At 41.7% G+C, this 15113-nt stretch overlaps 1 long non-coding RNA gene across 2 annotated transcripts in view; it reads right to left on the bottom strand.

The window, feature by feature from the left end:
- Window positions 1–7995: 7995 nt before the first annotated feature.
- LOC148213792 (uncharacterized) overlaps window positions 7996–15113 on the bottom strand; it is a 189720-nt gene continuing 182602 nt past the window's right edge. For both annotated transcript variants that reach the window (XR_015793817.1, XR_015793818.1), the window contains one exon: window positions 7996–13275. This is a non-coding gene — a long non-coding RNA (uncharacterized LOC148213792). The remainder of the gene's footprint in view (window positions 13276–15113) is intronic.

Here is a 15113-nt window from a genome sequence, read left to right as displayed (position 1 = left end):
ATTGGGTTTCATTTCTGTTATTTTTTATTTAAATTGGAAGATTGTTAACATTACTGGAGATTATGCTGCAGTACCTCATGCTGGCCTACACATCAGTGCTAGATAACAAGCAGCCCCTGCCAATATACCTATTCTTATTAGGTTTTCATCTGCATAATATGCAAATAGCATCGTATACTTCCCCAGACACCTTTCTTAACACAACTTTTATTCAAGACATGTAATTTGTTCCCTCTCTGTAGAACAGATGTATTCCACCAAAGATCTTGCAGCAGAGGTGTCAACTTACTTCACCTCACTCTCAGTTTATGATGGAAGGCAAACCACCATGAGAAATAAGGAGAGGGGAAAACTCCTTCTGGAATAATGTTAGAAGGCTTTCAGCAAGCTCACTATTTTTCTACAAACATTTGCACTGCTGGAATAAGTTCTGACAGGGTGGCCATGCCCTAGGTCCCATCATTTAAACAGTATCATTTGGTGGGACCCAGAAGACATGTCTTCTCTGTTGTTCTGCCTGCCAGTGGAACAACATTCCCTCTGAGATTTTGATGACCCCAATCCTGCCTGACTTTCAGAAGACTTGATTTTTCCCATAGGTACTGGTTCAGAAAGTTTTATGCTCATCTTGTTTACTTGTTTCTGTTTGGTTTTGGTTGTTTGAAGTTGCCTCTAGTACATTATGTTTTATTATATTATTAATTTTTGTATTACTATCGGTTGTTTTTGACTCTGTACACTGCTGTGAGTGGCACATCACCTATACAAATTAATTTAATAAATAATCAGCAGTTCTGTACTATTCTGAAGGAAATATAACAACAATATAGTGAAGAAAGAGTTAAGATCTGAGGGAGGGGACCTTTTCTGCTGTAGCACCTGTCCTCTGGAACATCCTCCCTCCTGAAATTAGGATGGCCCCAACCCTGATGGCCTTTTGGAAAGTCTTGAAGACCTGGCTATGTGCCCAAGCTTCGGGTTTTGACTGCGTGAAGGGCCCCATTTCCTGGTTATATTGACACCAACAGATTACAATATCTCTTGGCTGCTATTTGTATTTAATTTCTTTTTTGTATTGTTTTAATGGTTTAATGGTTTTTAAGATTGTTCGCTGCCCAGAGTCACTGGTTTGAGATGGGCAGCTTTGCAAATTAAATGAATAAATAAATAAATCTGCCATTCCTGAGAGAAGAGTGAAAGAACAATCTCTTAAAGGGTTGGAGTCCCATGCTACACATTACTGTCATATGTTACCTTTAAAGATTAGTTATGTCCTCCCATGTAGAGTAGATGGAAATAAAATGCTGGTTCATCTGTGGGAGATAGTGCTGCAGAGGGGCCCTTCACTTCTGTGTGTTAGAGGCTATAAGGCTTCTGCTTGTCTGTCACCATACATTGATAGGAGTCCCTATGGCCAGAAGAGAAGCCAGCATGGTTTAGACTCTTAAGACATGGCTGGGAACTCAGAATTGAGTCATATCCCCAAACTCAGAAGCATTTTGACTTTCAGGGTACAATCAGTTCAAAATAACTAAACTAGATGTTGATTTATCATAATAGTTTTGTTTACGGTCTGGTAAATGGGTTCCATGAATGCCCATGTCCATCATGGCAATCTTTGTATGATAGCATTAATGATATTCTCTTTAAATTCAGAATGTGCCACCCAGGGACCCCTATACTATGATAATACCAGATGAAAAAGGTTACCGCTACACTCCCATCTTTGCTCCCTGAAATGCCTTAATTTTATTTCCTTTGGTGAGTCATATATTTCAATCTTCTTCTATGAATACTTCCTTTAAATCCCTTCTGAAAGCTCACATTTTCCATGAAGCTTTCATTTAAAATAACCTCTCCTCCATTGTAATTAATCTATTTATGATAGTTTATGATAGAAAAATATTTATCCAGTTGAGGAAAGTGGTGTACACAGAACCAAAGTGTACATACCAGCAACATTTCATTGGTATTAGTCTTTGCAAAATGTATAATTCTCAAAAGCTTGACTGAGCACTTGTATATGATAAACAATTAGTTCAACTAGTGTATACCAATCCATACTTTTCTGCTCAGCACTTATGATGCACACACATTAAATAAGCATCCATATGATGAACTGCCTAAAATTAGGGATTCATTTATCAGCACTACAGCATCCCAGATCTCATAAGTCTTATTTCTATATTTCTACTGATGTTTAAATCTTGAATTGTTACCAAATTGTCTGGATATCTTTAACTTAAAATCTACACATGCATGCACGCACACAGACACCCACACACATACACACATCAGACATTCATGCACACTTTAGAAGTTTACTAAATAGTGAAATCTAGGTCAAAAGGTTCAACAATGTTTTTCTAGCAACATTTCTAGATAAGGTTTAAGATTAATCAATATTTCTTGGTGCATGATATATTTGCCATGATGTCTAAGTTTATTTGTTTTGCCCATCCAAAAATTATGCTCTCTACAGGTATTTGACTATAACTCTCAGAAATCTGTCAGCATGTGAGTTAAAACCTAACACATTTAAAGGATGATGGGTTGGAGGAGTCTGTTTCAAACAATGCCAGGATTATTTTGTGGACTGGGTCAAGAAAAATACAGAGAAACTAAATTCAGAAAAGGCAGAGTTTATGATGGCTGGTAAACACAGTGACTTAAAGAAAGAGAATCTTACATGCTTGATGGAGCATACTCCTCCTAGGGATGCTGATTTACAAACAGTATCATGGATCCATTTTGTTCCTTTACTCCCATTTGACAGTGGTAACCAAGACTGACAAACTGGTTGTAACTTTCAGTAATTGGGACACAGAGTGATCTGTACCTTGGTATCTTAGGTGGGTCTTGGGTAAGAAACAAAGAATTATAGTTTATTGGTGGTGAGTAACAGATTATTTTGACCAGCCATAAATGGAAGTGCTGACATAAACTGAATGCAGTGCTTTGATACAATGGGATGTTAAATGAAAGAGTAACGATCATTTGCAGAATATTTTGGGATATTTTTATCTATTAATGCACTGATTTAATTTATAAACTAGCTAAGCTTCCAGTGTTTGTGTATTTTATTATTTCCTCCTGAATCTTCTGTTCCTAACTATATATCACACCTTTCTTTTCTCTACAGTTTGAATGCTATGGACTATCATGCCCTATTGATTATCAGAGGAGAAAGAGGAGAAAAACCTCTTATCAGAATCTAGTTTCAAGCATTTTGTGATTAAGCTTATGTTTCTTCTGCATACCTTAGAGACCTTTTGTTTTTGGAAGGGAGGCTTTACCTCCCTAAATATAATATTTGATGGAAAACTGATTTCCATTCCCTAGTTATCTAAATTTTCCTTGGCTGTTCAATATTGATGATGATAATGATGATGATGGTAATGATAACAGTAAATTTGAACTATAGTTATATTTGATCATTTTTGGTTGTATCATCAATTCACTTCATAAGGTATCATTTGGATGTTTTAGAACAAAAAAAAAAAAAAGATGAGTATCAGGTTACAATAATTAAAACAGGCCAGATGCTTACTTTTAAATCTCATTTAGAAATATATTCCTGGATTAAAATGTTTTAAATTTGTGAGCAAAATTGGTAACAAAATTGGATCTCCTATACCAATGATGAAATTCTCTCTTTGCCCTTGGACTTAAATATATTCTAATGGTTGGAATCCAAGATGGCGGCCACCAGCAGACTCCGGTTACTGCCGCTTCAGTAGGGGGAATTTTGTGGTTTTGATCCCTCTCGCCCCCCAAAAAAGATTTTACCATCTTCAGGGGTAGATTGAGGGCGAGGAGACTGTGCGGGGTTTTCATCCCTTTGACTTGGATGCAACCCCTGGACAAAATGGCAGAACAGTAACAGAGCATGGCTATGAGTGCCAATGAGCAGCAGCCTAGAGGAGCCTCTTGACAAGCCGGAACGGCGTGGTGAACCCGGCATGGCGAACCTGGGCCGGTCTTTGGAGCAAAACCGGTCAAGACGGTGGGAACAATGGGCAGCGCTCTGGATGGCAATGTGGGGACCCGCAAGAATAGCCTCGGCAGTAGGATGGACTTTGGAGGCACGGCAAACCCCGATACATGCGGGCGTGTTTCAGAGGGTGTGGTCGAGTGACAGACTGATGCCCAGGAGAATCCACACCACCAAACAAGCCCAGCGACTGGAGTTTTGCCTTGGCAAGCCCTAATATAGCGGCAAGCCCCAATACAACTGGGGGTGAACCCCAATACAGCTGGGGTGAACTTCTGAGGGTGTGGTGTGGGGCAAGTGGCAAGCAGTGGATTTTTAGGATCCCTACAAGGTGAATGGGGGCTCCCCCACATGTGAGAGATGAAGGGGAGAGCCCAGATGTGAATGTTGTGGGTTAGTACACTTGCCCCCTGAGTGACAGACAGGGAATGAGGGGTAGTGACTGTAAAAGAAGTTGGAGAGGGCATAGTGAGAGTATGGGTGATGTGTGGGTGATGGTTGGGTCTACCAGCACTGAGAGCGATAGCTGGTGTGCTGGGGGCCCTCTATCCCCTTGTGGTTGTTTGCGTGTGTGTGTATGATGGGATGGGAGAATGGAGGGATCCCTATCCCCAACCAGGAGCCTCAGAAGTCTAGGATCAGGGGCGAATGGACTGAAAAACCCTGGGGGATATAGGGCAGGGCTTTCTATCAAGGTGGTGACAGGGAGGGGATGTTATGACGGAAGCTGGAGGGGATGTCATCTTAGAGGAAGGCACCCTAGGTGTTTATTACCTGTGGTGCACTCCAACCCTCCACGCTTGATCCCAGGCCCTGGACGGCAGACCTTCAGAGGCCCTGGTCTCCAGCTGCTGCTGCTCAACGCCAGGTCAGTTAATAATAAAGCCCCCCTCATATGTGATTTGATCATGGAGGAAGGGACAGAACTGGCGTGTATTATCAAAATCTGGCTGGGCCTGGAAGGTGTAGCAGCTTTGTCGGAAATGTGCCTGAGGGGTTTCGGGTATGGCACCAGCCGAGATGCCAGGGCAGGAGAGATGGGTGGCTGTGATCATCCGAGAATCTCTTGTGACCTTCAGGGGCCCTGCTCCACAAGTAACTGGTTGTGAGACCCTGTTTTTCAAGTTGGGGGCCTGTGATCAGTTGGGGGTATTCCTGCTGTACCAGCCTCCCTGCTGTGTAGCAACCTCCCTGCCTGAGCTGCTGGAGCCCGTCTCAGGGGTGGTGGTGGAGTGCCTCAGGCTTATGGTTCTGGGGGACTTCAATCTGCCATCCCTGGGACGAACCTCGGAGGCAACCCAGGAGTTCATGGCCACCATGACGGCCATGGGCCTGACTCAGATTATTTGGGACCTGACTCGAGACAGTGGACTCACACCGGATTTAATTTTCTTGTCAGAGCGGTGGTAATGTGACCTGAGGGGAGAGTTACATCTTTCCCCATTGCCATAGATCACGCCCTGGTGGCCTTGAGGTTCTCGCATGTCATCCGCCTCCACAGGGAGGCAGGACCTATTCAATTGGTCTGCCCCTGGCAACTGATGGACCCATTAGGGTTTCAAAAAGAGCTGGGGATTATCCCTGAGGACTTGCTGCACGGTCCAGCGAAGGCTCTGGCTGCTGCCTGGAATAGGGAGGCAGCCGGGGCCTTGGACAGGATCACGCCTGTGTGGCCTCTCTTGCCCATTCGAGCCTGTCATTCCCCATGGTTTACAGAGGAACTGAGGGTTCTGAAGAGGGTTAAGAGATGCCTGGAGTGCCACTGGAAGAAGACAAGGACCGAGCCTGACAAAACACAAGCTAGAGCTGCGGTTAAGACCTACCTTGTAGTGGTAAGAGTGGTGAAACATCAGTATTTCTCTGCTCTTATTGCATCCACAGAATGCCACCCAGCAGCCCTGTTTAGAATCACCCGATTCTTGTTGGGGAGAGGGGGTTCAGAAAATCATTTACAGGGCCATGCTGAGGAATTTTCTGAGCATCTGCAGGATAAAGTCGGTCGGATCCATTCTAAGTTGGATGCCGAGTGTGAGGCATGGTCTGATGAGATGCCCAGGGAATGTCTTTGCCAAGTTATCTGGGACCAGTTTGATCCTGTTGGTCCTGAGGAAGTGGACAGGACTGTAAATGCCACCACATGCCCTTTAGATCCATGTCCCTCCTGGCTGGTGAGGGCAGCCAGGGAGGGGACGTGTGGCTGGGTCCTGGAGATGGTTAATACATCCTTGAGAGAGGGGGTGTTCCCAGCAACCTTTAAGGAGCACTGGTGTGCCCCCTCCTCAAGAAATCATCATTGGACCCTACTGTTCTGGATAATTTTCATCCAGTCTCCCACCTCCCCTTTATGGGAAAGATGGTTGAGATGGTGGTGGCACTGCAGCTCCAGAGGATTCTGGATGATACAGATTAACTGGACACCTTTCAGTCAGGTTTCAGGCCCAGATATAGAACAGAAACAGCATTGGTCGTACTTATGATCTCTGGTGGGAGCAAGATGGAGGTGGTGCATCCATCCTGGCTCTCCTTGACCTCTCAGTGGCTTTCAATACCATCGACCATGGTATCCTTCTGGACCGACTCAGGAGTTGGGGGTGGGTGGCATAGTCTTGTGTTGGTTCGCCTCCTTCCTCCAGGGCCGGTCCCAGTCGGTGTTGATAAGGGAGGAGAGATTGGACCCATGGCCCCTCCTTTATGGGGTGCAGCAGGGTTTGATACTCTCTCCTCTCCTTTTTAACATCTACATGAAACTGCTGGGTGAGATCATCCATCTCCATGGGATGAGGTATCATTAATATGCCGATGATACTCGGTTATACATCTCCATCCCGGGGGAAGTAAGTGATGCTGTGGCTGCCCTTTTCAGGTGCCTGAAGGCTGTGGGGGACTGGATGGGGAACAACAGACTTCAGCTGAACCCTGGCAAGACGGAGTGGCTGTGGGTTAATGGCCCCTTAGTCCCTAGGAATTTGCCATCTTTGATTCTGGATGGGGTTGCACTGCCACAGACAGACCCGGTGCATAACCTAGGATTCCTCTTGGACTCTCAACTCCTGTTTGAAGAGCAGGTGGCAGTCGTGGCCAGGAGGGCCTTTGCACAACTTTGTGTTGTCCGCCAGTTACGCCCTTTCCTGGACTGAGAGGCCCTTCAAACAGTCACTCATGCCCTGGTCATCTCCCATATAGCCTATTGTAATGCACTCTACATGGAGCTACCCTTGAAGAGTATCCAGAAGCTTCAACTGGTCCAGAATGCAGCCACACAGGTGATTTTAGGTGCATCAAGATCAGCACATATAACAGCTTTGCTCCATGAGCTGCATTGGGTGCCAGTTTGCTTCCAGGTCCAATTCATGGTGTTGGTTATCACCTTTAAAGCCCTACATGGCATGGGTCCAGGGTACCTGAAGGACCATCTCATCCCTGTCACATCAACCCATCCCATCAGGTCATGCAGAGAGGGCATGCTACAGACCCCGTTTGCAAGAGAATTTCATCTGATGGGGTCCAGGAGGTGAGCCTTCTCTGCAGCAGCCCCTGCCATTTGGAACACTCTTCCCCCAGAAGTGAGGTTGGCCCCCTCCCTTTTAGACTTCAGAAAAAAAACTGAAGACCTGGTTTTTGTCATCACACATGGGGTGGGGATGGGAATAGTCAGTTTTGGGGATGGCTGGTTCCCTAGTCTTACCTTTGACCAATATTATCTGGTCACAGGCTAAAATAATATCACCATCTCTTGGATTTTATTGTATTTAATAACTGTATTTTATATTTGTATTATTTATGTTTTTACTGATTGTAAATTGTTTTGTTGTGAACCACCCAGAGTCCCTCCTTGTTGGGGGGTTGGGCGGTGATATAAATTTGACACAGAAATAAAAATAAATAAAAACTCTCCTTCCTTCCTTCCTTCCTTCCTTCCTTCCTTCCTTCCTTCCTTCCTTCCTTCCTTCCATCCATCCGTTATTCAGCTGAATTTATTCTTTCAGTAAAAGCTATGAGCTACCATATTCAGGCAGAATAACTTAAATTTCCCATAAACATTATTTATATCTATGGCAGAACTTGTAAAGGTAGGAAAAACAATGATGTAAAGGCTCTACAATTTATTATAACTCCCTAAAGGACACTTTGCAACAGAATTCGCCCATAAATGGAACATGCGTTCCAGGTAACAGTACATCTGTTGTTTTATAACATGATGCTATAAAAAAACTGAACAAAACTAAATAAATGAATTCAATTTTGTTGTCTTCCACTTTATTCAGAACACATGCTGTATTGGTATCCATCAGAAAAACCTGGAGCAAAGCAAAAAACATGATGTCATTATGAACTCACTTTCTATCTGCAAAACCATTACATGAAATTAGATCCATGTTGAGAGGGTAAAAAGAGAGAGAGAATGAACAATTATAAAGGTGTTTTTCACCTTTTGCAAATAACCAGAAAGAAAGAATGAGTAGAGCTCTAAAAGCCAATACTTTGGAATACCTAACAGTAATATAATTCAAGTCTCTTCAGACCTGATTTATTAATTTCAATAGAAACTAAGTAAAAAAATACAGGATTATAGCCATCACAGCACAGTCTTAAGACATTTCTGTTCAAAAGTAGCAATGAACTCAGTGGGCCTTCTCCCAGGTAAAAATATAAATTTGTACCCCAAAGTATCTTTTTTATGATATTTTCTCTTCTCTAAAATGTTCTACATACTAGGGCTATGAAGCATTTCAGATTTGTTTCCAAAAAGGTAGTTCATACCACACAGGGTATAATGCAGCACCAGTAGGAAACTCTTTAGAGCAGCCACAGATTTTCCTGTGATCAGTTGTCAAGAAAGCTCCAGGCTGGGCGGGACTTTGGCAAGTGATGCAAGATTGCCCATGGCGTGCGGTGGAGCATCCAGATTGGAATATCTGTTGGTAAGTGGACATATTGCTGGCCTCCTCTCGACAGCAGTCAGGAGAAGGCAAGCAGTGCCACTTCTACAGCACTGCTGAAACCTTTTTGACCACAGATGGTCAAAATTTTGGTAAGTGATTTTGAGGAGGCTTCAGGCTCCAGCATAGCTTTGGCACATGCTTTGTACAACATCAAATCACTCGTCAAAACCAAACTCATCATACTGAATCAGCCTCATTTTTGAGAATTTTAAATCTGGGAATTTTGACAGTTTCTGGTGCTTATGGCTTTGCTGAGTCTCACTGTTGTGCTTTTTTTTTTTATGTGACAAAACTAAGGAGAGGTATTGAGCAGTGGGTGCTGAGTGAAGTGACAGCCTCGCTAATACTCAGACGGCAGCTAGCCCATGCTACTGCATTTGCAAATCTGGCCCATCAGAGCATTTTCTGAGGGAAAAGCTGCCCTCTTGTTTGTGTCCGCATTTTCCTGCTGGAATTTGTTTAGCTAGACTGACGTACAGCATGCTTCTTAATTTTTTTTCCTCTCAAGATCCCTTTTCACTTTTAAAAATTATGGAGGACCCCAAAAGAGATTTCGTTTGTATGCATTCTATTTATTGATATTTACCATATTAAAAACTAAATCAATGCATTGGTAGAATATTTATTTATTGACTCATGTAAAAATAACAATATTAAATCCATTAGATATTAACATAAAATATTTTTCATGAAAAAAACTATTTTTTAACAAATAAAAATAATGATGAGAAGAATGACATGGTTCTAAATTTTTGGAAGTATCTTCAATATCTGGCAAATAATTTTGATTTTGCAGACCTCTGAGAGGGTCTTGGGAGATCCCCAGGGTTCCTCAGACCTGTCAGCCCTTCAAGGTAGTCAAGACAAGAAGCACAAACCGTGAGTATTAACACTACCTTTATTGTATGGTTATGGTAACATAATCTTGCAAATCTGAAAGCATTTCTCCCCTCCTTTACTTTTACTTTCCAGAAAACTAGGAAAGGTCCCTTCTGAGATGTTTTCCACATCCCTCTTGCTTCTGTGGCCTGAGATACCTTGTGCATGATGGTTGTCTGGTCTGTGGCTCTTCCTCCTGTCTCCCAAAGTCATTCCCTCATACCATTATAGGACAACACTTTAAGAAACACTGGCACAGAGGGACAAAGAGAGAAAGGTTTATACTGATCCTCTTGTAAATATTTCTTATTCTTTCTCATGTGATCTTTTACTTTTGTTATATGATTTTTCCTTCCTTGATCAGTGCCTTCCTGAATTATTTTAAAGAAAAATATGTATTAATCATTTGCATGGCATTTGACTCAACACCTGATAAGGTTGCATACCAGTGGCCCTCCTTTTTAATTATTAAATTTTATATTAGCTAGTACAACAGCCAATTAAATCTGAATTTCACTCATTCCGCTTCACAACAGATCTGTTTCATTATTTTTATATGCTGACAATACTGCAATTCTGTCCTTAATGGAGGGAGGCCTGAGGCATGGCTTTTGTGTTCTTGGCCATGCTGCGTGGAGGATCAAGTCATCATTGATTACAATAAACCTGAAAGTAGTCACTGTCTTCACTACCATTCGTAGAATTTTCATGCCTTTGACATTGACCAAATTAGGGCATTCAGATATCTGGGTCTCTCCTTCCAAGCCTTGGTGACCAGGAATTTATTTATTTTATAAGGCCACCCACTCCAGCAGACTCAGAACAATGAAAGGCTATCACTGTCCAGGCTATAAGCTGTCAAATGCCACCCTCCATTTTGCCAACAGAATGGCAACAACCATGTCCCCACTGCTACAAAAATATTTGGAGCCTATGCCACTGCCATGACTCAACCTCCACTGAGACAGTCCAATCTAAACTTCAAAGGGGTTTGCTCCAAGTACCCTACTTTGTATGATAGAGTCTGGGATAACCTCTTTGGAGATTTGTATGCAACTTTGCTGGTTGACATTAAACCTCTTCGGTATCACCTAGTCTCTCATTTGCAGGACAATTTCATGCACACATGGAAGATAAGGATTGCAGCAAACTAAAATAATACATGCTATCAGCTCATTACCTGAGCCTGCTTGGTCAGAGAGACATAGGTTGGAACTGAAACACTGAGCCCTGGGTACTGATATTGAGTAGGATTTATCCAGAACCCCAGCTTGCTGACTTTCATGGGAAATTGATCTCTTTCATTATGTATATAGCAAACATACTTTGACCCCCAGAAGAGCCTTTATCTTCAATATTCCTGTTAGAAGATCTGTGGAAAAAATGACTTTATTCATGTCCATTATTAGAAACAGAAATAGTCTCACTTACCCTTTTGTGATGTCTCTTTTCTATGATTTGACTGGCTGAATTAACAATACCTTTCTTACACCCAGTCATTCAAAATCAGAGAAGGGACTATTTCTTTCTACTTAGCTGATAGATCACCAAATATGTCCAGAAAGGTAACTACTTTTGTTGAAACTGCTACATATTTAACTGCCTAGGAATCTGACTAAGGAGACATCTTTATTATATGAGCAAATCTTAGGTGCTATCCTTGCTGTTATACTACAGTACATGCTGTATTGTACAGAGTATTTATTTGCATCATGGTTATTATATATGCAGTAGTGATATACCTTCTCAGACATTTTTGCTGCTCTTTATTTAAAAAAAGTTGCACAAGAGGATCTTGTAGAAAATGGATTATCTGGACCCATTTCAATCTGGTTTCAGACCAGGGTACGGTACAAAGATAATGTTGGTTGCACTTGGTGATGCCCTTTGGCAGAGCTGGGATGGGGATGGTGCATCCGTCCTAGTGTTCCTTGATCTCTCATCTGCTTTTGATATTGTCAACCACAGTATCCTTCTGGATCAGCTGCAGTGGGAGGTACTGTGCTCCAGTGGTTCACATCTTTCCTCAGTGTTCAGTTCCATTCAGTGGAAATTTTGGGGGGGGGGTGCAGGAGAGAGAAATGACATCCACGGTGCCTCATGAGTGGGGTGCCTCAGGGTTTAATGCTCTACCCTCTAACATCTACATGAAACCACTGGGTGATGTCATCTGCCAGTTTGGGGTTCAATATCATCAGTATGCTGATGATACCCAGCTGTACATCTCAATCCCAAACTGTATAGGTGAAGCTGTCAACGTATTGACCCAGTGTCTGGAGGCTGTTTGGGTCTGGGTGGGGCAGAATAGACTTTGGCTCAATCCTGACAAGACTGAGTGGCTGTGGCTGTTTGGCCCCACGGAGTCAGGGATATAACCATTGCTGGTCTTAAATGGGGTTATATTCCCAGCTACTGCTTGAAGAGCAGGTGGTAGCTGTGGCCAGGAGGGCCTTTGCACAGGTATACCTGCTGTGCCAGTTGTACCCTTTTCTTAATCGGGAAGCCCTTCAGACAGTTACTCATGCCCCAGTAATTTCACAACTGGAGTATTGCAATGTGCTCTACATGGGGTTATCCTTGAAAACCACCCAGAAGCTACAGCTGCTTCAAAATGCAGTGGTGCGAGCAGTCTTGGGCATCTGTTGGCATGCCCATGTGTCATCACTGCTACATGAGTTGCATTGGTTGCCAGTCAGTTTCCAAGTGCAATTCAAGGTGCCGGCTATTACCTATAAAGCCCCGTATGGCATAGGGCCTGGATATCTAAAGGACCGCTTGCCTCCAACCGTTTCTCCCCATCCAGTACATTCTGGCAGAGTGGGTGCACTGCAGGTCCTGTCTATTAAATGGTGTCATCTTGTGGGACCAAGGAAGCATGCCTTCTCCAGTGTGGCCCCCACCGTCTGGAACAGTGTCCCCCCAGAGATACGGATTGTGCCCTCTCTTCTAGGGTTCTGGAAAGCTCTTACAACCTGGCTTTGGTCCCGGATTGGGGCTGATGTATTTTTGTACATCAAAACTTTTGTACAACTATTATTGTATTTGGGGGGTGGGGGGTTATTTGTGTTGTTATAAGATCATATTAGCTATCATGTTTTATTTGTTTTTATGGATTTTTGGTTTTGTACACCACCCAGAGTCCATTACAGTTGGGCAACTATAATGAATTTGGATACATAAAATAAAATAATAAAACAAAATAAACGAGGAACATACAATCCTTACCCATGAGTCATGCCAACAAACCTGCCAGCCCAGAAAAGTAAAGGGCAAAGGATGATGGCAGACTGTTTAATCTTTAGTAAGAGCTTACTTTCAAAGGAGTTTTTGAAAGTGTTTACTTTTAAGATGCAGTAAAATACTTGCCATTTTGTATTCAGCCCAACTTCTCCATCGGCAATTTGTTGGACAGTCTGAAGGCTGCTGTACAGTATTGTTCTTTCCTCAGACTTGCTCCTTCTGTATTAAAAGACACACATCACAAATATTTCAACAATTTATTGTATTGAACTCTTGGAGTTATTTGGCTGAGACCTTGTGAATTAAAAGTCCTGCTATTTTCAATGTCTTCTTTAAAAATAGGAAGTACCTGCAATTATTCTGATTCTTTCCATTACAACATTATTCCTTTATCAGATCTTGAATTGAAACTTTTTGCCTTCACATCTTGAAGCTCAAATTTGAATTGGACTTTACCATCTTTGTACGCTGAATTTAAATTGTATCACGGCTGAGTTCCATATCCCTATTGTTTACTGTGCAGTAGTGACTCTAAGTTCTTTGGTATGTAAGATCCTTTCAAGGGTATGCTAGAGATGGGACCCCAGACCTTATACGTAAGTGCAAGCATATGGACTGTCTCCAAAACACAGCCTTTCTTTTTGGCAGGGATTTTATACAAGGGATCTAAACTGACAGTTGCAAAAGCAGGTGGTGGGTCAGGATGTCAAAAGAAATGGATATAAAAAGACAAATTAATGGGTTTAATGTATACACAATTGTTCAGTTTTATTTCTATTTTTTAAAATTGCAGCTGAATTATTGATAGCTTTAATTTACTCAACAATAGATGTTTTCAGAGTTGGATGTAAATACAAACAAGTGTATAATAATATTGATGATGATGATGATGATAATTATGGTGATGGTGATGATATATAACCCATCCTCCCAATAAAATGTGATCATTTCAATTTTTTTAGAGAAGAGATTTATTTTAGCCTGGTGCTAGAAATATAACAATAATGTTTGAAACAGGTTAGGTCTGAACTATCTGAAAATCAGCATTTAGAAGTACATCTACATCTCATCACCATACTGAGACTGACAAAGCATCTTAAATCTTTGGATCACATAGCTTGTTTGATAGTTGAGTCAGCTGTACTTTCTGTTGATGGCTTTCTAATCATGATTTAATGTCTATTTTATTAATTTTTTTCTACCTTTGTAAAGTATAAGAAGTCTGCATTTTACATTTTTGTATTTGAAACAGTGTTCCATTTATGAATTTTACAGTAAATGTGTTAATTAAAAACATCTCAGGAATCTTGTTATCATCCATAATTTGTTACAATGAAAAGGTGCCAGTCCATAGAAAGAATGCCTATTTTTGTTCTATGTTCTATATTTCCAGTGAAGCTTCTCCAGGTGTCTATACTATCACTGACTATTTCCTAACACAGAATGCTTGTAAGGCTGTGCTTAACATGGTGCACACTGAGAAGAAAATTCTCATATTTGGCCTTCATGATATAATTACATTTGTATAGGCAGGATTAATGAGCCAATTATTTTTTACAAGATAACAGACACATACGACTGTTTGCTTTCTTTGTCATTTTGTATTTCTAACAAATGAGAAATGTCCCTAGTGCTAGTTTGGAATTTGATTGGCTTTTATATCCATATTCTATTCTTGGGGAATTAGCAGCACATTGGGATTTTTCTCCACCATGTAGAAAAGAAAAAGAAATCAGAAAAATTGTACTGTGGTTTCTACGAAAGGTGATCATGCTCAGTGCAATCCCTATCTTTGATTTATGTCTCAAGAAAAAAAGGATTGTTGTAAAACAATTCAAGACCAACCGTTTTGTGAGCACAGTGATTTTGGAGAGAATTGCATCGCTATTATACTGACAAACCTTGACAGGGGTAGTACATTGCCTCAGCAAGACACAAAAATAAGGTGCAATGGAGTGTATGTGATTAAAAAAAAATGCCTGCCATTTTCCCCATTTTTGTCGTATATCAACCTGCCAAATATTTGTTTGATGGGTTATGGGGAACATAATTAACAC

Source organism: Python bivittatus, unplaced genomic scaffold (assembly GCF_059951505.1).
Source record: "Python bivittatus isolate LINGU-HERP-01145 unplaced genomic scaffold, Pbiv_v1 ctg000850_np1212, whole genome shotgun sequence".
Classification (NCBI taxonomy): Eukaryota; Metazoa; Chordata; class Lepidosauria; order Squamata; family Pythonidae; genus Python; species Python bivittatus.
This window is presented reverse-complemented; position numbering and strand designations above follow the sequence as displayed.